We start from the raw sequence: 15002 nt of genomic DNA, 5'->3' as shown, positions 1-15002 counted from the left end.
CGCCGCCTGGTTTCTACCCGCAGAGGACTGGTGTAAGCTGCTCACTTCGTGCCCTCTGGCCGCAGGCGCACTGGATAACTGTGCTTGAACTTTATTCCGCCAAGAAGCTGGGAAAGGGCCGGGGCTCTGGAAGGAACCAGCAAATTAGAAAGGTAGCAGTGAACAAACCAAAATAAACACCTTCTGGCTGCCCGGGAAGAACGGGCAGGAAATGAGCCCGCGGCGAAAACTCCTGACCCACAGATGACCCCTCGAGAATGCTGCCTAGGAAGCTAAAGACTCGGACTCTGCGCAGTTTCAGAGACGGTCACTGTGAGTTACCAAAGCACTTGGGGGACAGGAAACACGGGGGACAGTCTCCTCCACCCGCAGCAGGGTGCAGGCGGCCCAGGCCACTCCGCGGGCTGGAAGGGCGGGTGGGCGTCCTCCACCCACACCCAGTAGGGCACCCTCGGCGCTGCCCAAGTTGGCGCTGCGAGGCTCATTGTCCCCAGCACATCCGGACAGGGAGCATTCTCTGTGGATACCACACTTACAGACGCCAGAGCATGTTGTGCAAAGATGAAAACAGTTTTGTTATAGCAGGAGGGAACATACCTACAGCTTTGAAAGGATTCTAGAATATTCAGCAACCATCACCGCTGAGAAATTAGGGCATTGGAGACCAAACTAATTTTTTAGGTCATAATTAAACTTCTTAGTGATCATCTTTATTAGTATTTGCTTGAAATTTAAAATAGGAACCTAAAGAAACTAAGAAAAGAACACAATCTAATCTACTTTTAAAGAGCAAACCCAGGAGTTTTTGTTATTTCTATAGCCCTAATAAACAGTTTACTTATCTAGATTAAAAAGTTAGGAGAACCCCCTGAACACTGGGATTTGGGTATCTGTGTGTGTTTTCTAAAGGGGAAAATTGTCCTGTGTGTGAGAGAGAACATTCTAAAAAGTAAAAGCAAAGTTTGGCAAGAATGACATGAACTTTCGCTTGGGAGCTGCTCTGGAAAAGCGAATTTCCTTGAGAGTGATGGGAACCCTCTCCGGGCTGCGCTGGCCTGGAGGAGTCCCGCCTGGAAGGTCGCACGTGGCCGGAACCGCAGAGAACCCAGCGTGGCTCCCTCCAGGGAGGTCGCCGGGGGAGTGCCGTCCCGAGCCCTCCGGGACAGTGGCCGACGCGCGGAAGCAGGGCGTGCCCCCAGCGCCCATCCGAGGCGCGCTGACCTTGAAGATTCATTTGCCTACCCCTGCCCTGCGCCTGCCCAATGCTGTCTGGTGGCACTTGGGTCGGCTGGAAGCCTGCACAGCTGAGGCTGATCGTCCTGCACCTCGCAGCGTTTGGGAAAGCTGGATCTAATCGGCGGCGGAAAGATTCAAGCCCATCCCGCTCCTCCAGTCAAGCCTTCCGGTCGTCGTTTTGTCGTTTGTCGTTTGCTTTTTGTGGATACTGCTCACCCTCTGCGCCAGGTCCTACACAGCTCACTTGCAAAGCCACAGGGTGGTTGCACGTGTGTCTTGGGGATTGGCCGGGCTAATGAAGAGGGCAGCGAGGGTCCTGGGGCCGTGGGAGCTGATCACTCCTGGCAGCGCGCCAGGGGCCCCTGCATATTGCAATTGCTCAGAAGTGCGTGGCAATTCTTTGACTTTGACCGTGGAAGACTTGAAACCTGTTGATCTAAAGTTGTTTCGGGAAATTTTTCCTTCTCTTTATTCTAAAGAAAAGAGGTTTGACCCTCAAGACTGTCGGGACAGGCATAGAAGAGAAACCCTCAGGGAACCAGGAGAAACAGGTTTTCAGCACAACTGTGCGCCCCACAAGGGCGCGCAGGCCCGCCACGAAGGACTCGTTTGGCTCCCGCGGGGGCTTTCCGATTATGGGGACTCTTTAAGGGGAGGGGCGCAGGAAGGCAAGAGTAAAAACTTGGCGCTTGCCTATCACGCAGAGACCCCAGAGAACAAGGGGATATACCGATGGAGATAGAGGAAGACCAGTGAAGAGTTTCTGAAGAGTTCACTCCCTTCTTGGTTACTTGGGACATATTCCTGCATTCAGTTGCACTCCCTGAGGGCTGATATACGTATTCGTGTTACACGCGTTTCCTCCCTGGAACCATACCTTCACCGAATGTTGGAAAACATTGTTTAAAAGAAAAATTGTTCGCACAAAAAGAGGTGAACAATTTTAAGGCTTGCTTTGTGTCCACCAATTAAGAAGCACCGCAGAGCGTTCGGTTTGGCGTTGGGATTTTAGCGCTGCGATTTAAAACCCACAGCGCCATCTCCTGGCAAAAAGGAGAATAACGAGGTGGACGACAATAATACTTAAATGCTGAATATGAAATATTCAAGTATGAGACACTTTATTTTGCGCCTCCAAAATTATTTCAGTGATAAATTGATTACTATTATAAAACGTGAGATGGAAATTTATGATCATTAAAAGTTGTCAGACACAATCCTGGAAGCTAGTTATTTGTAAATAGAAGTTTGTTATATTTACACACACACAGTTTTTACAGAGGCAGATATAGTTCTTATTCTAAGGACTTATGATAAAATATAATTCCTTAATTTGTCATAAATACATAATTTGAAAGAAGAAAATAACCACAGCTTAATTTCTAAATCAGGACTTTAGCCATTTTATGCAAAAGATACTGTAACTTTATAAATACTCAGTGCTCTCAGGAATTAATTGGCTAGTGAAATCCAAGTGCTGAATATTATTGAGATACTTTAATCACCAAAATATTTCTTTTTCAAGTGTAGGTATTTTCAGTAAAAACAGTTCTCTTCTTTTGCTTTCTGTGGATACTACTCACCATATATGGTAGAAAGGAGACTAATGGGAAATGATGGTGTGTTGAAATATTAATTCTCCCAATAATTCATCAAATTTTACCAACCAACATTAGTAAATAATCTTCCCCATTTTTCTCAAAGCGCTTTGGTTTTTCTGTTTAATAGTCTTCTCATCACACAGCCTTTCAGAATGCTTATTTAGGCTTTCTGAACTTAGAATATCATCTGAAGCCAAATCATTCCCCTCAAATTTAATGCATGCAATAGAATTATGGCTACCTAACACTTCTATGAATTAAAATATTTCTGAAGTGTATTTTCACAAGCTTTGATCCCTTTTATAAATACAATCAAAATCCAGTAAAACTTTGAGATGATATCCTAATTAAAAACATTTCTACGATTAGATACACAGGCCAGCTGCTTGCAATACAAATAAAAGTAGATATGCTTTCGATAGTGTACAAAATATTATGAATATCCTTCAAAAATATTGTAGATCAAGCAGACAAATGTAAACTTTACTTCAGTTGAAAGATTAATTTTATTTGATTCATTAAAGTGAAAATCTATTAAGCCAAATATTTGGACTCATTTACTCTGTCGATGTACGAGTTCCTGTTTGAAAGAAATTTGGTTATGTATAGGAGGAACTAGATAAACAGATGGTTAGCTAGAGAGCTTTTCACAGTTAAATTTTGAAATTTAACATGGATAAGTTTGACACCTTCGCAAACATTTTTGATGAGGTCATTTGATCTATTCTAGCAACGCAGTATTGTTGCACATAATCAATTTAACTTATGTTCAAGAAACATTAACTGGGCTTTTCTAGTAATGTATTTGGCTGAAAACTGTACTGATTGAGTTGTCCACTTGGAAATACACACACACACACACACACACACACACACACGCATGCACATTTGTGCTAAATTTACACAGTGGGAAGCGAGTATTATAAAAAGGAAACCAACAGCTGCAAGGCATCATGACAAAAATGCTTTAACATAAAAGCAACATTCTTCTGAGGAAAGGTTTCACTCAGACTACCTGAAGGGGGCCATCATTTGCAAACAACCGTGTTGGCTGGCTAACCAGGCTAGATGTCTATGGTAGAGCGATGCCCACGTGGAGAATGGATATTACTATGTGGGTGGCATGGGGACATTAAAGTTAATCCACAAAGTGATTTAAGAGCCTCCTGGCCTTAGGTACTTATGCAAAAATCTCTCATTGCCATTATGGATGAGAAGTCGAGATTTTCCCAGAATGATCGTTTTGTAATCCATGTACTTAAATGTTCTTACTCGAGCGGCTTCCCATATCCCCATTGTTTTTGAGAACAAGGATCATGGGGGGACAAAAAGGAAGACAGAAGGAAGGAAGGAAGGAAGGAAGGAAGGAAGGAAGGAAGGAAGGAAGGAAGGAAGGGAGGGAAGAAGGAAGGAAGGAAGGAAGGAAGGAAGGAAGGAAGGAAAAGAAGGAAGGAAGGAATGCAGATTTGAAGCCGAAGAACGCATTTAGTATATTCAGTGTTTGTGGAAAGTCTTTGTCTCATGAAGATACAGTCTGCTTTTCTTTTGAAACGAAGTTTGTGAATTATGATTTTTACTTATGTCCAAACCTGATTGCACTTCTCTGTGAATTGCTTTAAAAGGTACGAACAGGTGTAGCAGAAATAGCAGATCCTATGCAGAGTAACTGTGTAATCTGGCAATTTTCTGGATCCTCCTTAGCTTCAGGAGGAATATGGATCCATTAATCATGCCTTTCCTGACTGTCTCAGGGTATTAATCAAATGAGACTATGGGGAAGCATTTTGTAAATGTTAAAATGTTATGTGAATTTAATGTTAGCGCTTTATTATGCTTCTTTGACTGTTGTTCCATTTAGACTAGTTCAGTCACCTTTAATTATCATTGTTGGTTTGTGTTTTGTTTACTTTTTCTGTCACAACATTCAGACGCTGGCGGATTTGAGAGCATCTTTCCTGCTTTGGCCATGCCAGCGGCTCATGGGAGTAGGAGCGATACTGTTGGATACTTTCTATTCCCACATCTCTAATGCCCACATCCCCGCCCCCTCTCCCTTCTCCTGAATACCCCTAACTGCCCTGCTCCTGGAGTGTTTGCTCTCTTTCTATCTTGAACTGAATGAATTTGTCTCTAGTCAGTTACGAAGTGCTCACCATAGTGTGATTTGACTGAACTAACTGGTATATGGGTAGGGAAATGGCCGTGGATTTGGCTCAAAGTCAGTTCTTACTCGGATATCCCACTGTGTTTCCAGCCTTCACAATCTTCTATTATAACGCTTCCAAATGTGTGGAGCACACTTTTCGGTTTAGTGACATTTGTTAAATTAATGCTTCTATCATTTTTCTTCCTTCCTTCTAGATCATTAATACAAAAGCTTCGTGCACCTGGATCTATCACTGATCTTAGTGTGGCATTTGTTTCTGCCTCCCTACGGCGGGATACATCAGTGCTATTATTATTTCTGTTGTTTATGGTCCATCAGACAGTTTTCAATTCAGTTGACAGTGTTCATCTCAAAGCCAATTTGAATTAATTTTTTATGAAAGATTTATGGAGACGATGTATGTCAAAGGTCTAAATTTATTACGCACCTTGCGTTCCCTTACCAAGTAATTTGGATATTTTTATCAAGAAAGGAAATCGGGTGAATTATTTTTTCTTTTTAAACCTCAGCTTTTTATTGTCCCCCTATTTTAATAGTCTATAAGTATTTGGAGAAAATTTCTACTCAAAATTTGTTTTATTGTTTTATTAGAATCAGAGTTAAATCAATTCCATGTGGATTGAGAAATACATTTAAAGTAGCAGAATGGTAACATACTATACTTACAGAGATAGATGGTTTTTATAGACTTAGGGTAGAAAGGCTTTCCTAGGCAAGGCAAAAATTCAAGGACTCACACAGGAAAAGGTTGACACATTTAACTACACATGAAAAACTTTGAATTCCTGTTCTGGAAAGAAAGAGACCATAAACAAAGTTAAAAGACAAATGGCAGAGTAGGAGAAAATAAACACATCTAATATGCAAAGAGCTTCTACAAAACAACAAGAAGCCATGTAGTGAAAAAATGGAAAATAATTTAATCTGGCAATTAGCAGAAGAAATAAAAATGTCCAAAGCATGATATAAAAAATGGTCAGGATCATTAATTAAAAAAAAAAACACACAAATTAAAACAATTTTTAAAATAGGCCAAATTTTTATTTTATTTATTTATTTTTAATTTTTTTTAAAGATTTTATTTATTTTTCAGAGACAGAGCACAAGCAGGGGGAGCAGCAGACAGAGGGAGAAGCAGGCTCCCTGTTGAGCAGGGAGCCCGACATGGGTCTCGATCCCAGGACCCTGGGATCATGACCTGAGCTGAAGGCAGATGCTTAACCAACTGAGCCACTCAGGCGCCCCTAAAATAGGCCAATTTTTTTTTTCTTTTAATTAACAAAATGCAGAGTTGTGAGGAAAACGGTTGCAGTCAAAATCAGTACAGTCTTTCTGGGAAGGTGATTTGGAGTCTGACACTTAAGAATCTGTCCTACAGAAATAATGGACTGAGCACTATACATATATGTATAAAGATTTTCTAAAAGGGCAGAAAATAAGAAATGACGTAAATGTTCTTCAGTAAGCAAATAATTACATAAATGATAATACCTCCATTCTATAGAGTAGTATGCTGTGATACAAAGTAAATGAACTGACCTGGAAAGATATTTCTGACCCATAATTAAGTTCAAAAAGAAAGATGTAGAATATATATGATTATTTTTGGTATCAGAAAGGGTATGTGGGTAGATACATGCAGGGAAAAAATCTAAGTTTACTAACAGTTAGCCTTGGTTCCCTTGAATTGGACAGCTAAGGGTGGGGGAACTTGAACTGGAGACCCAAGGGTGGGGTTTCCTATAAGTTACTTTAAATACTTGGATAAAAATTATGGGTGACAAATATTTGCTATTATGTGTATAGTTTTTTTTTACAATTAAAAAATCTTAAGAATAAAAGATTCAGTAAAGTGCTAATATTTTCTCTAGGTTCTTTGCATCATTATTTATTCTCTTTTCTTTTAAAAATTTTAACAGTAGTTTTCCTAATTTTAACCACTTGCTCTCTATATCTTTGTCCCTCAATTTTCATTACCTGAAACCATTTTCTCTCATGTCGTTTGGATCAAAAATGCGTTTTAAAATAATCATGACATTTACGAACAATATATATTTTCACTTCCCCACAGTTATCTGCCCTTCTTCACCAGCAATTAAATTTTTGATAAAAAATCTATGACTTAAAAATAGACAGTGATTGGACTGCAACCTCAGTGACTTCACTGCATTTCAGTAAAGAATAACGCAGCTTTCCTTTGTAAATTGAGCCATTTTATGATTTTAGCACAATCCCAGAACTGGTTTTTAAATGCCAGAAGAAATACACATTTTCGTGTTACCAGAATTGTCAGTTTCAGCTCTGACTAAGTGATTCTGGGTGAGGCTTTACCCTTCTGGTCTCTTGCCATGCGTTTGTATTATCATTTGCCCATTCTGTCTACTGGTTCGAGAGGGAAAGAACAATGGCTTTTGCCTTCGAGGTTACTAAAATTCCCACTCTAATCTTTCAGGGAGTGCTATTTTCCAGTTCCACTCAGATGTCTGATTGTCAGCTTTATGTCTCGGAAAGTATTCCTCGCAATTCAAGTACAGTAAAGTATCTAGCTCCTGCTAGCCTCTGTGTACTATATAACTTTTATAGTCATTATAAAAAATAATTTATTGAAAAAACTTAAACCTTATCCCACTCAGGTGACTTTTGATTTAAATGTCTGTGAGCCTGGCTATGGTAATCAGTGACGGCAGGTTTGTTGTTGTTGTTCGCTGTTATTGTTATTTTTTCTGAATTAAGTTTGCTGTTTATATCACAAAGTTAAAAGTTATGAAAATAAGGCATCTCGAAGATAACCAGGTAGAAGAAATGGAGAGTCCATAGTCCCCATTTTACCATTACTTGCTTTGGAATCACATTTAATACAAGGCCTGGAGAAACTTCCTATTCTTTGTGTCATATTTTTTCTCTTCTATATATTTTTACTTTATTTGGGCTGCTGCATAGTAAAGTCTAAAATACAGCAAGCCTCGCTCCCTATAGCTGTTTATTGGAAATACTTTGTTAGATGAAATTATGAGGAGCAATGTAAGCTATTAACAGTCATATTAGACATTCAGAATAATAATTAATTATTAAAAGATTTTTAAGAGGTTATTTAAAGGTGATGGCATGGGCAACAAATCTCCATGAATGCTTAACTGCTTAACCTCTAAAGACATAAACTCTCAGTATATTGTGGTCTGAACTTGAAGGTGCTGTGCTGACAGCAGTATTTCCTATGCACACGGATAGAGCTGACAAGATCAATGTGTCCTCTGCACCCCTTACACACTCTGGTTAGGGATTGTGTCCAGTGCTTCCAAGGTGTGTTTCACTACCTGTGGGTTGCTTTATTTAGTCTTTAAACATTAAAATGAAATCACTCCTTACTCAAATGCAAATGCAAAAAGCACGAAGCTATTTTTATATTTGCCAACTGAGCTCTTCTGACTCGGACTGTGGTCAAAGCAATTAAGTCATCTTTCATCTGTGGGTAGTTTCATGTGCCAAGACCCAGAAATATCATTTGTGTTGATCATGCTACCATTTAAAAGAAAGCAATTTGCATACTACTTAAGGTCAGAGCGCCTCTTCACTCTGTGTGTGTGTGTGTGTGTGTGTGTGTGTGTGTGTGTGTGTGTGTGTTTGTGTGTGTATTTGGTACCCTCAAACGTCTTGTATTTTCTAGTTACCCATGCTGATGTTACAGCGTTTTTTTTCTTTTAAATGCATGGGCTTATTTGTTAATTTAAAAAAGAAATTATGATACAGAAATAGACAATGTTGAAAACAATCTCAGGCTACAGTTAAGAGAATATAGAATGAATACAGGCATCTGTGGTAGAACCCGATGCCGGGTAAGCTATGAAGACATAATTGTTATCTACAGAAACTTTAAAGCCAGCCTCTTCTGTCTACTTCCAATTACATTGATGGATAATGAAAAACAAGACAACAAAACTTTAAGGAAACGAAGAGATCTGAAACCTGCTAACTTACTTAATAGAACATCTTAAATGAATGTTCAGGGAAAAAAAGAGCTTCTCTCGTGAAAAGCAGCTTCCGAAGAGGAAATGTATCAGCGAGGCTTACAGATGACAATGTATCCAAGAAAGCATTGATTCTCAGAGTCCATAGTCTTCAGAGGGGAGAGGGGTGGGGGAATGGGATAGGCTGGTGATGGGTGGTGGGGAGGGCATGTGTTGCATGGTGCACTGGGTGTTACGCGCAACTAATGAATCATCGAACTTTACATCAGAAACCAGGATGTACTGTATGGTGACTAACATAATATAATAAAAAACATTAAAAAAAAAAAAAGAAAGCATTGATTCTTAGCGAGTGTGACTCATAACAGAGGTGACAGTTTTGAACCAGGGGTTGTTTTGAGAGGTAAGAGAAAGAGCAGAGGGCTCCAGCAAGAATGTCTTCAGCCTCGTTTTGAAGAGGAACAGTCCTGCAGGGAGAAACTGTGCTTCAAAGCTCATTAGCAGGATAAAATGGGATCTTCAACCTGAGAAGAGTAAGCAGCCAGGTGAGAACTCACCCGAAGGAAGAGCAGAATCAGGAAAGCTCCTGCCTCCACAAAGCATGTCAGAGTAATTTTGTAACCTAAATTAAGGTAAGTGGTGACAAAACCTGTTTAAACATTCCAGCAATGCATCTACCTGTATTACTTCGATTCAGTTCGCGCAATACAATTCCATTCAATTGGATGCAGAACAATGCAGCTAATATTCAGCCGTCGTGTGTGGAGCTTTCTTTAAATCTTGATTCTAAGAGGGCTGCTCTTGAAAATAGATATTTAGGGGGACCTGGGTGGCTCAGTCAGTTACGCATCTGCCTTCAGTTCAGGTCAAGATCCTGGGGTCCTGGGATGGAGTCCCGCATCAGGCTTCTCGCTCAGTGGGGAGTCTGCTTCTCCCTCTGCCTGTTGCTCCCCCTGCCTATGCTCTTGCTCTCTCTCTCTCTGGCAAATAAATGAAATCTTTTTAAAAAAATGAAAATAAAGATCTAATTAATCTTTTATTTGTTAATGTAGTTGTATTTTAATAACAATCACAAAAAATTCCAAATGAGACATGTGTTAACTATCGGGAAACTCCAGATGCCTTAGAGGAGAGAAGGTTTGCAGGATTCAGATGAAGCTGTTTTAGGAGGTCAATGCTACCCTAGATGGTGCCACTGCCACCTAGTGGCGTGAATTTATAGACGTGGTACATTTAGTACAGAGCGTATCTTGTTAGTTAATTCGATATAATTTCAGTAGCAGCAACCATCATACGAGAAATCATAAAAAGAATCATAAAAAGAAATTTTCTATTAGTGATTGAAAATATCAGATTGTAGCTTTTCCTTTAACTCAAGGAAAGACATCCCCTTCTTAACTCTATATACACTCCATTGCCCGTATAATTGCATATACATAGTTTACTTTGGGAAAGAGATAGAAAATAATCACAGCCTGCAAGGCTTGTGAATTTATTTGGAGGTTACAAAGGCACTTATTGCAAAATGGGCCATTAGATAGACAAACAGATACTTCTTAAAGTCTCATTTTATAATATAAAAATGGATTTTATGGATTTTACATTTGCTAAAGTGCCTAACATAATTTCAACACTTCACATCCTTGTAATTATTTACGGTTTTTAAGAGTGCCTGGTGAATACCTTCATATATCTTAGCTTTCTCTCTTTCACTGATTCTCAGCTTTATTTGTTTTTAACACATCTGTAAACACGAATTTGATATTTTATATTCATCATATTTAGGCTTCATCTTATTTTTATTGTGATTTTACTTTAATTTGTGACTGTGAATAATTGCACACTTTATCTTATGTCTCAAAGAGAAGAAAAAATACTTGCAGCCGTATTCTATAGCTTTTCCCTACAGGAATGCGATTGCTCCATTACTAGCCCCTTTCTGTTCCGCAGCCCTGCCTAAAATAAGTTAGGGATGGCCACCTTCGGAAATACATTCAAACATGATGTTCATAGGGAAAAAAGGAAAACAAGGTGCATGGTTACCATGGTAAGCATTTTCTTGACCTTCTATTGTGAACTTTAGGAAGTCCTGGCACCTGGCATTTTCTTGTTAGTTAAATTGTATGAGCATTAACAAGTCTCTTTTCCTGACCCTCAGTTTCTTAATCTATATAATGAGTATAGTGTTTTCCTATATGGCATCTAGCAGGGGGAAGATTGGGCTGGCTTCAGATTCCTTCGTGGCAATATTCAATGCCCAAAGACAATGGAGTATAAGAAAGCTAATTCTGAGGCAAGGGTGATCCAAGAATGTTACATGCATCAAAGCTGTCCATTAAGTCTGAAGGCAAAGAGGCAGCTATCCCCTAACGAGAAAAAACTCAACATTGTTGAGCCTGTCCTGGAAGCACCACTTGATACTGACATTTGGCCAGCCATGCAATTAATCAAAATAAAGAACTCAGAAATTCAGAGGACTTGATAAAAGACTGGAGTAAGCATTTTATTCCAGTTAAAACTAAGACAAAACATCTATAGGGATCATTAGAATTGGGACAGAAAGTAAAACTTGATAGCCCAAAGAAAATATTTAATTAACGAAAAATGAAATGAAAGATAGGAAAAAGTGTTAGTGTGGCAATTTCTTCATCTTTTGACACCAATCAATACTATTTAAAAATGAAATATGGGGCGCCTGGGTGGCACAGCGGTTAAGCGTCTGCCTTCGGCTCAGGGCATGATCCTGGAGTTCTGGGATCAAGCCCCACGTCAGGGTCCTCCGCTGGGAGCCTGCTTCTTCCTCTCCCACTCCCCCTGCTTGTGTTCCCTCTCTCGCTGGCTGTCTCTATCTCTGTCAAATAAATAAATAAAATCTTTTAAAAAAAAGTGAAAAAAAGTTTAAAAATAGCCATAATAATTCCAACCACTCAATTTTTTCCATGACTTTGATAAATTTTAGTAGTAAGAATTTATCTAAAATTAGAATGTTTTACATTTCCCTTCCATTTTGCTGTTAAGTGCAAATAAAGTTGAATAATTTTGAAATATGCAAAAAATAATCCCTATTTTATAGCCATTTATGTATCTATTTGTTAGTTATCAATATTTATGCATATGGAGATGTCCAGGCATATGCTTACTTGTGTTTAATAAGTTCGAGCTAGTTGGATTTAAAGTCATTATTTCTTTGTTTTTTGGCTTGAATCTCATTTTAAAAAGTATATCACTTAGAAAACTAAGTTTTAAATAACAATAAAATCAGTTTTAATAAAAAGAATAAAATAAAGTTTTAACTTTAGCTTCTACCGTTCCCTTTTCCTGTGATTTTTGATTTGGGGCTTTGTTGGTCATAGACTTGGAATAAAGCATTTAAAGGTTTTGTTAATTTGGGTGACTGAAATAACTGGTACTATTTGACATGCTGAGCGAGTAGCACAAAGATAGTATTCAAATTAAATATTATACCAGATGTACCCACGCTCCATACGGGTAGTTTGCAAATGTTGCTTATTGTGCATTATGCATATCATGATTTCCTTTGATACCTAAAACTGTGAACTTTTGTTAGAATATGCATTATTTTGCTTCCAAACTCTTAACTCTATGTTGTTAAAATTGTATATGTTAAAATGTGGTCTGTAAAAGAAAGGCTCTTTGGGCTTCTCAAACGGAGTCAGGAAAAGGGTTAAAATCAGCTTAAGCAAAAGTTATTATTTGTAGTGTGAACATGGAGATGTATTTTAAAATTCCATATAGGTTTTGAGAAAAACAAAGCATTTTGGACATTTTTGATAGTGATTAATTGACAATATGATGTTCAGAGTTTTTGAGTGCACCCACTTAAAAATATTAGGATGTGGCACAGAGCAGGAATGTGCTGTCCTTGTCTACTGACAGTGGCATAGCTTAAACCTCATCAGCATGTGCAAATCACTCGAATGACCCTTGCAAGTGTGTATGCTGTGCTCCGCAATCTGCACCATCCATTGCTTTCCACCGTGGTTATTGTTTATCTTATTATAAGTTTTCCTTTAAAATTATGTTCTTTCTTTCATTTGTCTTCCTTTGTAGTATTTTCATCTTATCCTCCTGTGAACATTGAAATAGCCATCAGGAAGTTAAACCGTACTACAATCACTGTTGGACACCTTCAATATACTTAAACGCTGTGCAATGCCGAAGTGATACAAAGGTAAAAAAAAAAAAAAAAAAAAAAAAAGACGTAGACCTTGTTCTCAGAAAGTTGACAATGTAGGAAGTCAGATATGGAAATTATATACTGATTCTGGTTTATTTGTCACCGAAGTGAATATTCTCTCATTCCCCAAAGCAATAACAGTTGTCAAGTATAATGAGAAGATGAGTGTTTAAGTCAAACAGACATGAGTTTGAACCCTAGCTCTGTTACTTTGTAACTGTGAATTGAACTCCCATTTACTCAAGTTAAAATAAAAAAAGGAAGGATACCGCATGCAATTATGATGTGGAATGGATGAGAAAATATTTGTAAAGCCAATCACTCTGTGGTGCATTGTGTCCCCTTGATAATAATGAGTTTTCTTCGTTCTCACTGAACTCAAATTGCAAGGCAAGTATCGACTATATTCCCGATACCTATGAGAAAGCTACCTTTTCCTTCTGTTTTGTTTCACTATATGTCATACCCGTGTCCTTAGATGTGACTCTATCTCTGTATCTATCTCTATCACCTTGCCATTTTCCACCTTACTTGGTTTTATATAATTTCATCCCTATTTGATTGTACATTGTCTTGACATTATTCCCATTTCTTAATTGTTTTGTTATCGATAAAACATTATTTCCCGTATCACTCAATTCTTTGCAGGCAGCCATTCCTCCTGTGACCGGGTCCAAACTAGCTCTGCTAGCCCCAGGACAGGCCGGTAAGTCATGAGGCAAGATATGGGGGTAAGGCAAGTGACTTTATTCAGAAAGCCAGCAAACCGAGAAGATGAGGGGCTATTGTCCTAAAGAACCATCTTCACCCCACTTGAAATTTGAGCTTGTGTGTTAGGAAGAGGGGAAAGTGGGAAGAGGTTGGAGTCAAGAGGTGACTGATGTCTATAGATGCCCAGGTGCCCACAAGGATCAGAGGAAGGTTGTGATACTTTTCTGTCCTCGGTCGGTTGATCTTTGCCTACAGGATTCCCGGGATGATGTTACTATAAGTTTTAGACATGGCAATGTTATTCCTGTCCATACTTCCTTATCTCCTCCATAGAATGTGGGTTTCAGACAGGGTCGGTTGGCGTAAATGGCAACATGCCTATGCGCAGAGTTAAGCAGAAGTTTCCAAGCTCAACGTCACAGCGGAGAGGGAAATCAAAGCAATATGGAGTCAGATATGCTAAATTTCTCCCTGTGACATTCCCCAACAGGCAGCAGCACCTGTTCCTGCCTCTTGCTCTTAGAAGAGGCACCTTTCCTGCCAAGTAGGGCATGTCCCTCAGCATGCACGTGGTACCACGCTCTTCCATTTTCTCAGGGAAGGCTCCCGTGTCTCCCACCACTCCCTCTCTGCTGCGGCATTGCTCGTGGTATCCACCTAAAACAAAACAGAACAAGGCTGTCCTCTTCCTTACAGCTCCCTCTACCTACCTTCCTCGCCTTTCTTTCCCTCTAATGCCAAGTTTCTTGAGAAAACCATTTTAATCTCTTTTCTCTACTCAGTTCCACTTCCTCAAGCCACTATGGTCTGACTTATCCTACCAACACCCTGTGAAAATTGCTTTCCTTAAAAACACTTTTGACATTGGTTTCTGAAATCCAATTCACTTTAAAGACATTTTTCTTACTTACTTGACCTCTGTACTGTATTTAAGAGTGGACAATGCCCAGCTCTTCGTTCCGGCCACACTGACCAACTTGCTGTGTTCTCTCCTACTTCTCTCCATGGAGTGGGTGTTATTCCAATGAGGGCTTTTGTTTCCTTCCCTGACCCTTCACTCCATTCTTTGTCTAGTCAGTGATAACTGTTTATTCTAATAAATAGGTCTTTACATAAAATATCCA

Source organism: Ursus arctos, unplaced genomic scaffold (assembly GCF_023065955.2).
Source record: "Ursus arctos isolate Adak ecotype North America unplaced genomic scaffold, UrsArc2.0 scaffold_6, whole genome shotgun sequence".
NCBI lineage: Eukaryota > Metazoa > Chordata > Mammalia > Carnivora > Ursidae > Ursus > Ursus arctos.
The sequence above is the reverse complement of the archived record's forward strand: the minus strand, read 5'-3'. Positions refer to the sequence as shown.